Raw genomic sequence first — 12034 nt, forward strand, 5'->3', positions numbered from 1 at the left:
TTATTTCTCAAGATATGTGGAAGTTGCGCTGCTGTCACCCACAAGGTCCACAGATGTGGTGGTGCACCTGAAATCCATGTTTTCTCGTCATGGAATTTGTGAATTTCTTAAAAGTGACAGTGGGCCCCAGTTCTCAGGTAGCCACTTTAAAGCCTTTGCAGCAGAGTATGGCTTTGTGCACATCACGAGCAGCCCCAAGTTTCCTCAGAGCAATGGGGAGGCGGAACGCGCTGTACAAACCGTGAAAAACCTGCTGACAAAGGCATCAGACCCATATCTTGCATTGCTGGCCTACAGAGCAACCCCTCTACAGAACGGCTATAGCCCGGCCGAGCTGTTGATGGGGCGCCGCCTCCGCACTACAGTTCCTGCCCTTCCAACCCTGCTGAATCCAGTTTTGCCTGACTTCAACGCGCTGGGGGCCAAAGAAAGGGAGAAGAGGAGGAACGACGCAAGATCCTTCGACAAGAGGCACGGAGCGAGAAATCTGGAGCCACTCGTACCTGGGGAGGATCACCGATGCACGAGTCCAGGGCACAGTGCTATCTACACACAATACCCCTTGCTCTTATATCGTCCAGGTGCCTCAGGCACACTGAGGAGGAACCGGCATCACTTGGTGCCGCTGCAGACCAACAGTGGGGTAGTCGACGCTGATGAGCCACCAGTGGGAGAAGATTCACCTACACCAGAGCCAGCTCCACCAGTGACAACATCACCCAGCAGAGAGGGCCCCACCACAGAGACTGTGCGGACCAGGTATGGGAGAGAGGTTAGAAAGCCGAAGAGACTTGATTGGTGATTTATTGATTTGTTTTCTACGGTAAAGAAAAAGAGAGTGAAATGTGATGTGAAATTGTTCTGCTAAACCTGTTACATTTACCTGAAACCTGAGAGTTTAAGTTTTGAAGAACACAGCCTGCTAAAGCAATAGTTCACAGTATGGTAACGTGTAAGTTATTTTATTGCTATTTTGCAAGCTTGAAACAGGGACAGATCAGGGACAGGTCTTCCAGCAAAAGGGCAGAATAAACCCCTTAAGACCTGCAGAGACAAAGGTAGTCCACCCTTTGTTCTCAAAGAAAGGGAGATGTGGTATTATGGAATAATAGAGTAAGGAATGCCTTTAGTTTGTAGTAACCGGAAGGGGGCGCTGCTGCCAGTGGTCAGGCTGCAGTGACGGCATCCGGCCTGAAGTTGGTGCTGTGGGCGGAACCGGAGGTGACGTGGTTACCAGGGGGTGTGAGGGAATGCCCGGGCATGCACACGAGCCTGCTGCTGCTGTACATAGTTGCTAAATAAAGACAGAGTCCGATTACGTCGTTGTACGAGCCTTATTATAAGAATAATTTGACAAATCTTATTTGTGTTTGTTGTTTCATGTGTGTCTCCTGCAAAACATTATGTCGCTTTTTATCGATTTTAGTTGGGCAAAAATTTTACCCCTCTTAATTGGTTCGTTGGCACCCCTTATATTCCAACTACAAAATGTAATTCCTCCATTCTTTATTTGTCTATCGTCTTGCATTGTAAATCAAGGTAATATTCCTGAATCATATGGTGCAACCAAACACCTCAGAATTTTAGGACTTGGCTGGTCATCCCGGTTTATTAGATTTATATTGCATCTCCTTCTTGTAAAGTGCCTTAGAAAAAGAAAAAGAAAAACTTTAGTCACCACATTATCATTCCGTCTACATATCACACTGCCTTGGAAAAGCAGCCAACATAATAGTAAGATTAAACGAGAACTTACCAGTTTGAAGTTTGATCTGTATTTTATGAGGAGTTACGATGATGGATTACGTGAAGAGCCCGCTCAGCACGCATGCGCGACAGACTTCAAAACAGCGGTGTGGAATCACAGATAGACACAGTTATTGAAGTAAACACAATAAAGACAAGGAGACATCAGTTTATCAGTTTGACCCATATTAACCATATAACCATATAACAATTACAGCACGGAAACAGGCCATCTCGGCCCTACAAGTCCGTGCCGAACATCTTTTTTTCCCTTAGTCCCACCTGCCTGCACTCATACCATAACCCTCCATTCCCTTCTCATCCATATGCCTATCCAATTTATTTTAAAATGATACCAACGAACCTGCCTCCACCACTTCCACTGGAAGCTCATTCCACACCGCTACCACTCTCTGAGTAAAGAAGTTCCCCCTCATGTTACCGCTAAACTTCTGTCCCTTAATTCTGAAGTCATGTCCTCTTGTTTGAATCTTCCCTATTCTCAAAGGGAAAAGCTGATCCACATCAACTCTGTCTATCATCATTTTAAAGACCTCTATCAAGTCTCTCCTTAACCTTCTGCGCTCCAGAGAATAAAGACCTAACTTATTCAACCTCTCTCTGTAACTTAGTTGTTGAAACCCAGGCAACACTGTAGTAAATCTCCTCTGTACTCTCTATTTTGTTGACATCCATCCTATAATTGGGCGACCAAAATTGTACACCATACTCCAGATTTGGTCTCACCAATGCCTTGTATAATTTTAACATTACATCCCAGGGTGGGAGCGGAGGGCACGTATTCCCTCATCGTAACGCCTCATAAAATACAGATCAAACTTCAAACTGGTAAGTTCTCGTTTAATCTTACTATTTTACTTCGGAGTCACGTGAGTGACTACGTGAAGACTTCAAAGCTCTGTGATTTCAAACCGTGTAACAGGTATTACTTCACGCACTGCCGAAGTCCTTGACGGAGGAAGTGTGTTATCGTAATCAACCAATGAATCTGTTTGTAGAAAAACACAATGGTATATTTTAACAATAACAACAAAGAAATTAAATTGCTCCCCTGGGCTTAAATTAAATATTTGCAGTCTGTAAAATCTTTTCTGCAAATAAAACAGGTTTTGCCAACGGCTTATTATAAAATTTCTGAACGGTCTTTCCCCCGACCATCCTGCTATAGCCAGGATGTGGTCTATAGGCACGTCCATTCTTTTAGCCGTCGACGTGGATGCTGCCCTGGTGGAATGAAATTTGTACATGTTAGTGTTTATCCCAGCAGCTTTTAGCACCTGCTTGAGCCATCTCGAAATGGTTTAGCTCGTCACCCGACCATAAGGTTTTTTATGACTGACCCACAAGGCTTTTCATCTCCCTCGAATATTTTGGTTGTGTCTATGTAGGATAGTAGGTGGGTCATGGCACATAACCGTGGTTCTGGCGGGTAAGCCCGGAATTCCATGACTGGATCAGGTGTTCCTGGTCTGCACTGTTTGATCAGTCCCTGGATAACGACAGAGATCTGGTCTGGAGCTGTGAGCATGCTGTCCAGTCGCAATAGGTGTAGTGACTGGACCCTCTGTGCAGATACAAGTGCCATCAACATGAGTGTTTTGAGCGTAGATTGTTCCAGGTTGAGGGATCTGGCTGGTGGCTATCCCCTGAGGTATGTCAGGACCACACTGACATCCCATATATGGGTGTACCTTGGTCTAGGGGGTTAGAGTTGTAAATACCCTTCATTAGTTTGACCACCAGCGGGTGGGACCCCATGGCCTGTTGTCCTGGAGCTGGTTTTAAATAGACAGGCAGGTCACTTCTAGCTGTGTTGATGGCTCTGTAGCTGAGTCCTTCATTGTGGTGAAGGTTCACCAGGAATTCCAGTACGTTGGTAATTGTAGCGGTTGAGTAGGTGGTCCCTGTATCCAAGCAGTACTTCTCCCATTTTTTGATGCTGGACAAGTGCTGTTTTTAGTGGATGTTCGGAGGGATGCTGACATGGTGTCGATGGTTTGTTCTGATAATCCCAGTCCCAGAAGTGGATTGTGCAGAATCGGCAACCCAGGAGTTTGATTTGTTCATAGCACAGGTGGCTTGTGCTCGACACTGGGTGTTAATAACTCTGGGTCACTGGGAAATACTATCGGAGTTTCAACAACCATGTCATGGAGTATTGGGAACCATGGCTGCTTAGGCCAGTCGGGTACTATCAAAATACCTGAAGCAGAGTCCATTTGTATTGTGCATAGTCCCCGACTGATGAGGCAGAAGGGAGGAAATGCATAGAAGAAGAATATCCCCAATCCAGCGCGAACGCATCTACCGCTGCTGCCTCAGGGTCTGTTTCCCAAGCGACATACATAGGTACCTGGTGATTTAGCCTTGATGCAAATAAATCGATATCTGGCGTGCCATATTGCTTGATAACTTTTGCAAATTTTTTGGGGTTTAACAGCCATTCGATGTTGTCATTAAATTTACGTGACCTGGTGTCTGCCACTCTATTTAGCTTACCTGGCAGGTAAGTTGCTGATAGCCAAATATGTCTTTCGACACACCATTGCCAAATTGTGTTGACCAACTTGTCGCATGATTCCGATTTTATGCCGCCTATATGGTTAATGTAGGCCACCACCGTAGTATTATCTATTTGTAACCGTACATGCAAGTGATGCATATTTGTGCATATGCTTTTAAACCATAAAAGTCACCCAACATCTCTAGATAATTAATGCCCAGTGTAAGTGGTAACGATGACTCTGGGTTAGTCCATCTACTACTTGTGCTGGATATAGAGTTAGTTGCTCCCCAGCCTTGAGCACTGGCATCTGTTGGGATAACTAACGTAGGGTTAGTGATGATCATAGAGCTGAAACTTTGCCAAAGGTTTTTTGCCCACCACTGTGGTTCTGATATTGCTTCAGTGGGTAACTTTATGACACGATCATAATGACCTGTGTGTCGTTTTGGTGCCTGTACGTTTGCTCTTTGTAAGTTTTGACAGTGCAAAGGTCCGAATCATTAAATTGTTGCATGATTGTGCCAATTCAACTGTTTTGTCTCTTGGCAATGTTACAGTCATGAATTAATTGTGAAGCCCAATTAGTCCATGATAGTGGATGGCTTCAACCTAGATTTATCTGGATGTAAGACAATCCCAGGGTTTCAAATAACTGTTTGGTAGCTGATACAGCTAACATAGTCAATTCCATGGTCTTGCCTATTATTTAAGATATCATCAAGATATGCCATGGCAATATGTTTTTGTCTTCTGAATATTGCCAGAGCTGGTTTTAGTATCTTGGTGGATAATCTTGGGCTGATGTGAACCCATTGGGTAACGCTTTAAACTGCCATTGCTGCCCCATCCAGGTAAATTTCAGGTATCTGCGAATATCCTTGTGAATGGTACTAAATAGTAAACATCTTTAAGATCAATGCTTGCCATGAAGTATCCTTTGGAAATTAGTTGTTTGGCAGTAACAACCGTTTCCCTTTGAAATGTATATACTTAACAAACATATTTAGTGAAGTTAAGTCAATGATGATGCGATATCCACCATCTTTTTTGGGTTTAGTGACGAATATATGTTACGAATTCCAAGGGTTCATGTTTTCCCATGATATCCTTTGTAATTAGTCTCACCAGTTCAGCTTGTACCTCTCGTTTCTCTAACAGAGAGGGAAAATACCCTCTGGGGTGAATGTTGAACTGGTGGCAATTTTTCTAGTATGAATTGTATTTTATATCCACTAATGCCATTGAGTATATACTGATCACTCGTGATAGACTCCCGTGCTTCTTAAAACGGGTGTAATCTCCCCCCTGTTAGTATTAAGCCCCTATTTTCTATATGCTGGTATGAACCAGAGCCACCTACCTACATGGTTATGGGTATTGTTCTGCTTCCTGCCGGTCCAACGATTCTTGCACGTTGTCTGACGTGGCGGTGATGTTGGGGGGTGGCGCATTTTCCATGGGGTCCGCTGTGGGCCCTGGTCTAAAGAAGACTTCCAGGGATAGAAGCCGGACCCCGAGCTTTACACCAGTCCCATATGGCAGACGTCGACTGATGGATGCGATGGGGTGCTGCTGCTTAGGAATTATTGTTTTTGGTTTGCTCGTCCAGGGCCTGCCCTCATGAGACCGAAAGTTTTTTAAAGCCTCTTCCATATCCTTCATATGCTTTGTGAGGTTTTTGCCTCAGTGGCTGGGGTATGCACAACCTCGCAAATTTAGGATTTTATGGCAGGTTTTATGATTTGTTTACGAAGGTTGTGGTCATCTCCGTATTTGTCCACGGAATGTGATGGCTGACGTCAGGAGCCTGAGGATACGCTGCAGTTTTCTAAGGTCTTATTGACAACCTCTCCTGTAGGGGCCAGTTGGAGGGGTGGTTAATGCTGGCCGCTGGTTTGGCCTTTAACGGCCTCCTGCACGTGGGGTTGCCACATAGCGGTCCACCACACCTAGCATCTCTTCCTGTTCCTGCACCCCTTGCATACTCCCGAGATCTTCAGCCATCTTCTTGACCAGCCCAGTCCTGGTCACCAAAGCTACCCTCGGGTAAGGAGGGAGCAATGGACAGTGCAGAAGGCACTGTGGAGGGAGTGCCTGAACTCCCCCTGCGAGAGCGCCCCTCAAGAAGCGCGTCTTGCTGGAGCTCCTGCTCCAGGAGCCGCTCCATGCGGCTCAGGTGGCTGTCTCTCCCCCGGGCGGGTGGAGAGACGTCCCCGTCCGACAAGACGGAAGCCATCGGCCGGACGCCTCTTCCGTGGCTTTACTTCCAGCCCGCTGCTCAGGCGCTAGCGGGCTGGGCTCGGCACGGTGTCGGGGAAATAGCGGAGCGCCCGTTAAGCGGCCCTACCGCCTTGTTGCTGCCCCCCCCCCCCCAGATGGAACGCTCCTCCGTGGAGTCGAGCGGGGAACAGGTCTTTTCAGGTGGCTGTCTTTGCCCCCGTGCGGGTGGAGAGACGTCCCCGTTCGACAAGTCGGAAGCCACCGGCCAGACGTCTCTTCCGTGGCTTTACTTCCAGCGCAGTGTCGGGGAATAGCGGAGCGCCGGGTAAACGGTCCTACCGCCTTGTTGCTGCCCCCCCCCATATGGAACGCTTCTCCGTGGAGTCGAGCGGGGGACAGGTTTGTTCTAGAGCCTTTCTTCTCTGCCTGAAAGCAGAAGGCTACCTGTGAAAGAAAAACCCGACCTCAGAGCTTACCTCACGGTCCGTTCTTTCACCCCGTAGCGGGAGCGCCTGACTCCCGATGCGCCGCTGTTGCACTGCTGAACGTAATGCCACGCATGCGTGCTGAGCGGGCTCTTCACGTAGTCACTCACGTGACTCCGAAATAAAATCAAACACTTGTCCCACCCCACTTCTTTCTGTTTCTGTCCGGCTGAAGGTGCAGATGCTTGAAAGCGCGCATCAAAAGAATCAGGAACAACTTCTTCTCTTCTGTTATCGGGCTTATGAACAGTTCTTTCATAAGCCAGAGATCTGATTCACCTCTATACGTTGTAAACATTGGACTTTGTCAATGGAACTAATGTGTTGCAATTCTGAGAACTATATTATGCAATATGTACCTTTCCCCTTGCTCTAATAATTGCACTTTGTTTGAACTGGTTGTATCTAAGAATGGTATATCTGATCTGATATGGGTAGCATGCAAAACAAACATTTGCACTGCACTTCTACCTAAACTATAAACTAAACAACATATTTGCCGCAGAACCTGTTCCACAACTTTCTGGTATGTTTATCATTATCGTTTGTGAATGGTAATATTTCAGGTACAAGGTGGTCATCTTTGCAACTGATCTTTACAGTTATTCCCTCTTTGTGGTTTAACCATATCCCTCTACACTCAGCATAGACAACAGACGATGCTGTGCTCCAACAGCAGTCCTGTTGCAAATACCTCTGAATGCTGTGGGTTGAGTAATGTTGGTGTCTCCCATTCTCACCCTGAGAGGATGAGATGGACAATAGTTACAGAGCACCACAAATCAGCAAACGACCCAGCGGCCAAGTCATTGTGGTGGAAGTGATTCTCTGATCATTCTAGGTCAGGGCCGCATTTACGTATAATCTTCACAAGCATAAGCTTAGGGCCTCGAGATCTAGGGAGGCCTCAGCAGGGCTGGATTTAACTATAGGCTTCATTGGCTGAAGCCTAGTGCCTCAAAATTTAGGTGGCCTCTGGCCAAGGTGTTTTTTCCCCAGAATAAAAAAAATCCTGAGAAAAAAAAATTGTAGCGCCATCAGTGTTTCAACTTTGACAGAAATTACCCGAAATTCTGGTTCCAGCCCGCCGGAATTTTTCGGGAACAAAATTGCGACCATTGCAGTTGGGGGAAGACTGCAGTAACGACGCAAAATGTCGCTGTCTCTCCGCACGTGCGCAATGGGCCCGGGCGGGTTCAGATCTCCATTTCCACTCCACACAATCACCTCGATGCCTCATGTCTACTCCAGGAAAGTATTCGAATATTGAATTGCGGGAGTGCCCGTTTCTCCGGGCCGGGGGGGGGGGGGGGGGCTGCGGTGTCTGTGGCGCAGAATCAGAGCCTCGCTGCGTGGGAGGGAGAGAGGGGGAGGGAGGGAGAGAAAGAGAGAAAGGGGGGAAGTGAGAGGGGGGAAGGGGAGGTTGAGACAGAGGGGGAGAGAGAGGGAGAGCGATCAAGGAGGAGGGGGAGAGAATCAGAGGGGGAGGGGGGAGGGAGAGATGGGAAGCGAGAGAGAGGTGGAGGGAGAGGGAGGGGGGAGAGGGAAAGGGGGATTATCTTTAGTGAGATTGCAAAATTAAGGTAGATTTTAGAGCAATTATATTTTCTCCATATGAATAATGTCAAACCATTGGAACTGCTTTCTTTTCCTTGATAACAATACTGAGAAATATGAATTCCATAGTTTGTGACTTTCTTTTTGAATCATATTTTAATGTGCACACACTAACACAGTCGAACAATAACAGGCAATCAAATCAACACACTAAACATTTTCTAAAAAAAAGGTTTATTTACTGCAAAAACTTACAATATTTTATTTGCAGTGTTTGCATGCTTATAACATTTTACATAACATTTTACAGTACAACTTGATCCCGGACAACGCCAGCGAGCTGGAGGGGCGCACTGTCTTCAGGGCCGACAGAACAGCGGAGGACTCCGGTAAGACCAAGGGCGGCGGACTGTGCATGTATGTGAACAACACATGGTGTACGGACGTTGTTAGGATTGGTAGTCACTGCTCTGCTGACCTGGAATACCTGATGATAAAGTGCAGGCCCTTCTATCTGCCCAGAGAATTCACATCGACTGTTATCACTGCAGTCTATGTACCCCCGGACGCTAATGCCAGGCTAGCAATGGAAGAACTGCAAGCTGCTATCAGCAAACAACTAACTGCACACCCAGAGGGGGCATTTATTGTTGCGAGTGATTTCAACCACTCCAACCTTACAACTGTGCTCCCCAGGTACCATCAGCATGTTTCCTGCCCAACCAGAGGAAACAATATTCTGGACTTAGTATATACTAATATTACTGAAGCCTACAAAGCCCTCCCCCTCCCCCACCTTGGACAGTCTGACCACCTCTCTCTGTTCCTGCTCCCCAAATACACACCTCTGATCAGACGTGTGAAACCTACCATGAGGACAGTGAAGGTTTGGCCTGAGGGGGCTGTCTCTGTTTTACAGGAACAGTTTCAGCAAACAGACTGGAGTCTGTTTGCCACCCAGGCCACTTTTAACTCCCAAGTGGACATCAACTCATACACCTCAACCGTTTTGGACAATATAAAATTCTGCACCGACAACGTCACTACCCACAAAGAGATTAAGACCTTCCCTAACCAGAAGCCGTGGATGAGCAGGGAGGTCAGACTCCTGCTGAAGGCTCGCAATGCCGCTTTCAGATCTGGCAACGCTGAGGGATACAGCTCATCCAGGGCCAATCTGAAAAAGGGAATTAGGAATGCTAAACTCAATCACAAATGGCGGATTGAGGAGCATTTCCAAAACAACTCCGACCCCAGGCGCATGTGGCAAGGAATCAAATCCATTGCCGATTACCATAAAGTTAACCCCCCCCCCCCAGACAACGCCTCCCTTCCTGACGAGCTAAACCATTTCTATGCTCGCTTTGACCGGGACAACAAAACTCCAGCCATCAAAGTTTCTCCACCCCCGAATGAACAACCCCTCAGTCTCTCCACCTCTGCTGTACAAGATGCACTGAGCAAGGTGAATGAGCATAAAGCTGCCGGCCCCGATGGCATCCCCGGGCGTGTGCTCAGGGCATGTGCTGGACAACTATCCCTGGTCTTCACTGACATTTTCAATCTATCACTGGCCCAGGGTGTAGTCCCCACTTGCCTCAAGACATCAACCATTGTGCAAGTGCCCAAACAATCAGCTACAGGGAGTCCCAGTGGCACTCACCCCTGTCATTGCAAAGTGCTTTGACCGGCTGATCTTGGCTCACCTCAACGCCAGCCTCCCCCCCACACTGGACCCCCATCAGTTTGCCTACCGGACCAACAGGTCTACAGAGGACGCCATATCGGCGGCCCTACACTCTGCCCTGACCCACCTGGACAGCAATAACACCTACATCAGGATGCTGCAGATGCTGGAAGATCGAAGGTACACAAAATTGCTGGAGAAACTCAGCGGGTGCAGCAGCATCTATGGAGCGAAGGAAATAGGCGATGTTTCGGGCCGAAAACCCTTCTTCAGCAAAGTAGGCATACCTTGAGGAGATATCTATGGAGCGAAGGAAATAGGCGACGTTTCGGGCCGCATAGATGCTGCTGCACCCGCTGAGTTTCTCCAGCAATTTTGTGTACCTTCTATCTTCCAGCATCTGCAGTTCCTTCTTGAACACTTTGTCTACTCCACTGCGATATCTCCTCAAGGTATGCCTACTTTGCTGAAGAAGGGTTTCGGCCCGAAACGTCGCCTATTTCCTTCGCTCCATAGATGCTGCTGCACCCGCTGAGTTTCTCCAGCAATTTTGTGTACCTTACATCAGGATGCTGTTCATTGATTTCAGCTCTGCCTTTAACACTGTCATCCCCACTAGCTTGATCACCAAACTCAGCGGACTTGGCATCTCCACCTCCCTCTGCAATTGGACACTGGATTTCCTCACCAACAGACCACAGTCTGTTAGGGTCAACAACCTCACCTCCTCCACTATAACACTGAACTGTGTGCTCAGCCCTCTTCTCTACTCCCTCTTCACCCATGACTGCATCCCTAAGAATGGCTCCAACGCCATCATTAAATTTGCCGACGACACCACGACGAGTCAGCCTACAGGGAGGAGGTCCAGCACCTGACAACCTGGTGTGCCAACAATAACCTCATCCTCAACTCCAAGAAGACGAAGGAAATTATTGTTGACTTCAGGAAGAACAGAGGGGGCAGACATACCCCCATCCATATAAACGGGACTGAGGTGGAGCGCGTCTCCAACTACAAATTCCTCGGGGTACACATCTCGGAGGATCTGTCCTGGTCCCTCAACACCTCCAAGCTGATCAAAAAGGCGCAGCAGCGCCTTTACTTCCTGAGGAGACTCAAGAAAGCTCACCTGTCCCCTCAGATCCTGACCAACTTTTACCGCTGTACCATCGAAAGCATCCTGACCACCTGCTTCACGGTATGGTACAGCAGTTGCACCATAGCGGACAGGAAGGCACTACAACGGGTGGTGAAAACCGCTTAGTACATCATCGGTGCCCCGCTCCCTCCCTCCATGGATGCCCTCCACCGAAAACGGTGTCTGAGACGAGCCGGGAAGATCATCAAAGACCCCTCCCACCCCAACCATGGACTGTTTGCCCTCCTCCCATCAGGGAGGTGGTACAGGAGCCTCAGGTCTCGTACTAGTAGGATGAGGAACAGCTTCTACAACAACACTATCATATTGATGAACTCGGAGTCCCGCCGATAGATTTCTCCAGTCTCTCCGTCCACATTGTTTGCTTATTCTGTATTTTTATTTCTATATTGCATTATTACTACGGACTGACGCTAAACTGCATTTTGTTGTACCCATACTTGTATCTGTGCAATGACATTAAAATTGAATTGAATTGAATCATTAAAACAAGGACAGATTCAATTCTAGATTTAAGAAAATGTATACAACAATGATCCCAATCATCCCATTCCAACCACCCTTTACTCTTGATTCAACCAAACTTATTTCTGAAATATTGGTCATACATTTGGTGCAAAAATGCTCCAAAATAAGGCTGAGAATGCACA

General features: G+C 47.4%; 1 long non-coding RNA gene across 1 annotated transcript; it reads left to right on the plus strand.

The window, feature by feature from the left end:
• The first annotated feature begins 746 nt into the window (after positions 1-746).
• Positions 747-1103, plus strand: LOC116991625. The gene is made up of 2 exons (XR_004416843.1): positions 747-896; positions 929-1103. It is a non-coding gene; the product is annotated as an uncharacterized LOC116991625 (long non-coding RNA).
• The last annotated feature ends 10931 nt before the right edge of the window (positions 1104-12034 follow it).

The sequence above is a fragment of the Amblyraja radiata genome, chromosome 34 (assembly GCF_010909765.2).
Source record: "Amblyraja radiata isolate CabotCenter1 chromosome 34, sAmbRad1.1.pri, whole genome shotgun sequence".
Lineage (NCBI taxonomy): Eukaryota > Metazoa > Chordata > Chondrichthyes > Rajiformes > Rajidae > Amblyraja > Amblyraja radiata.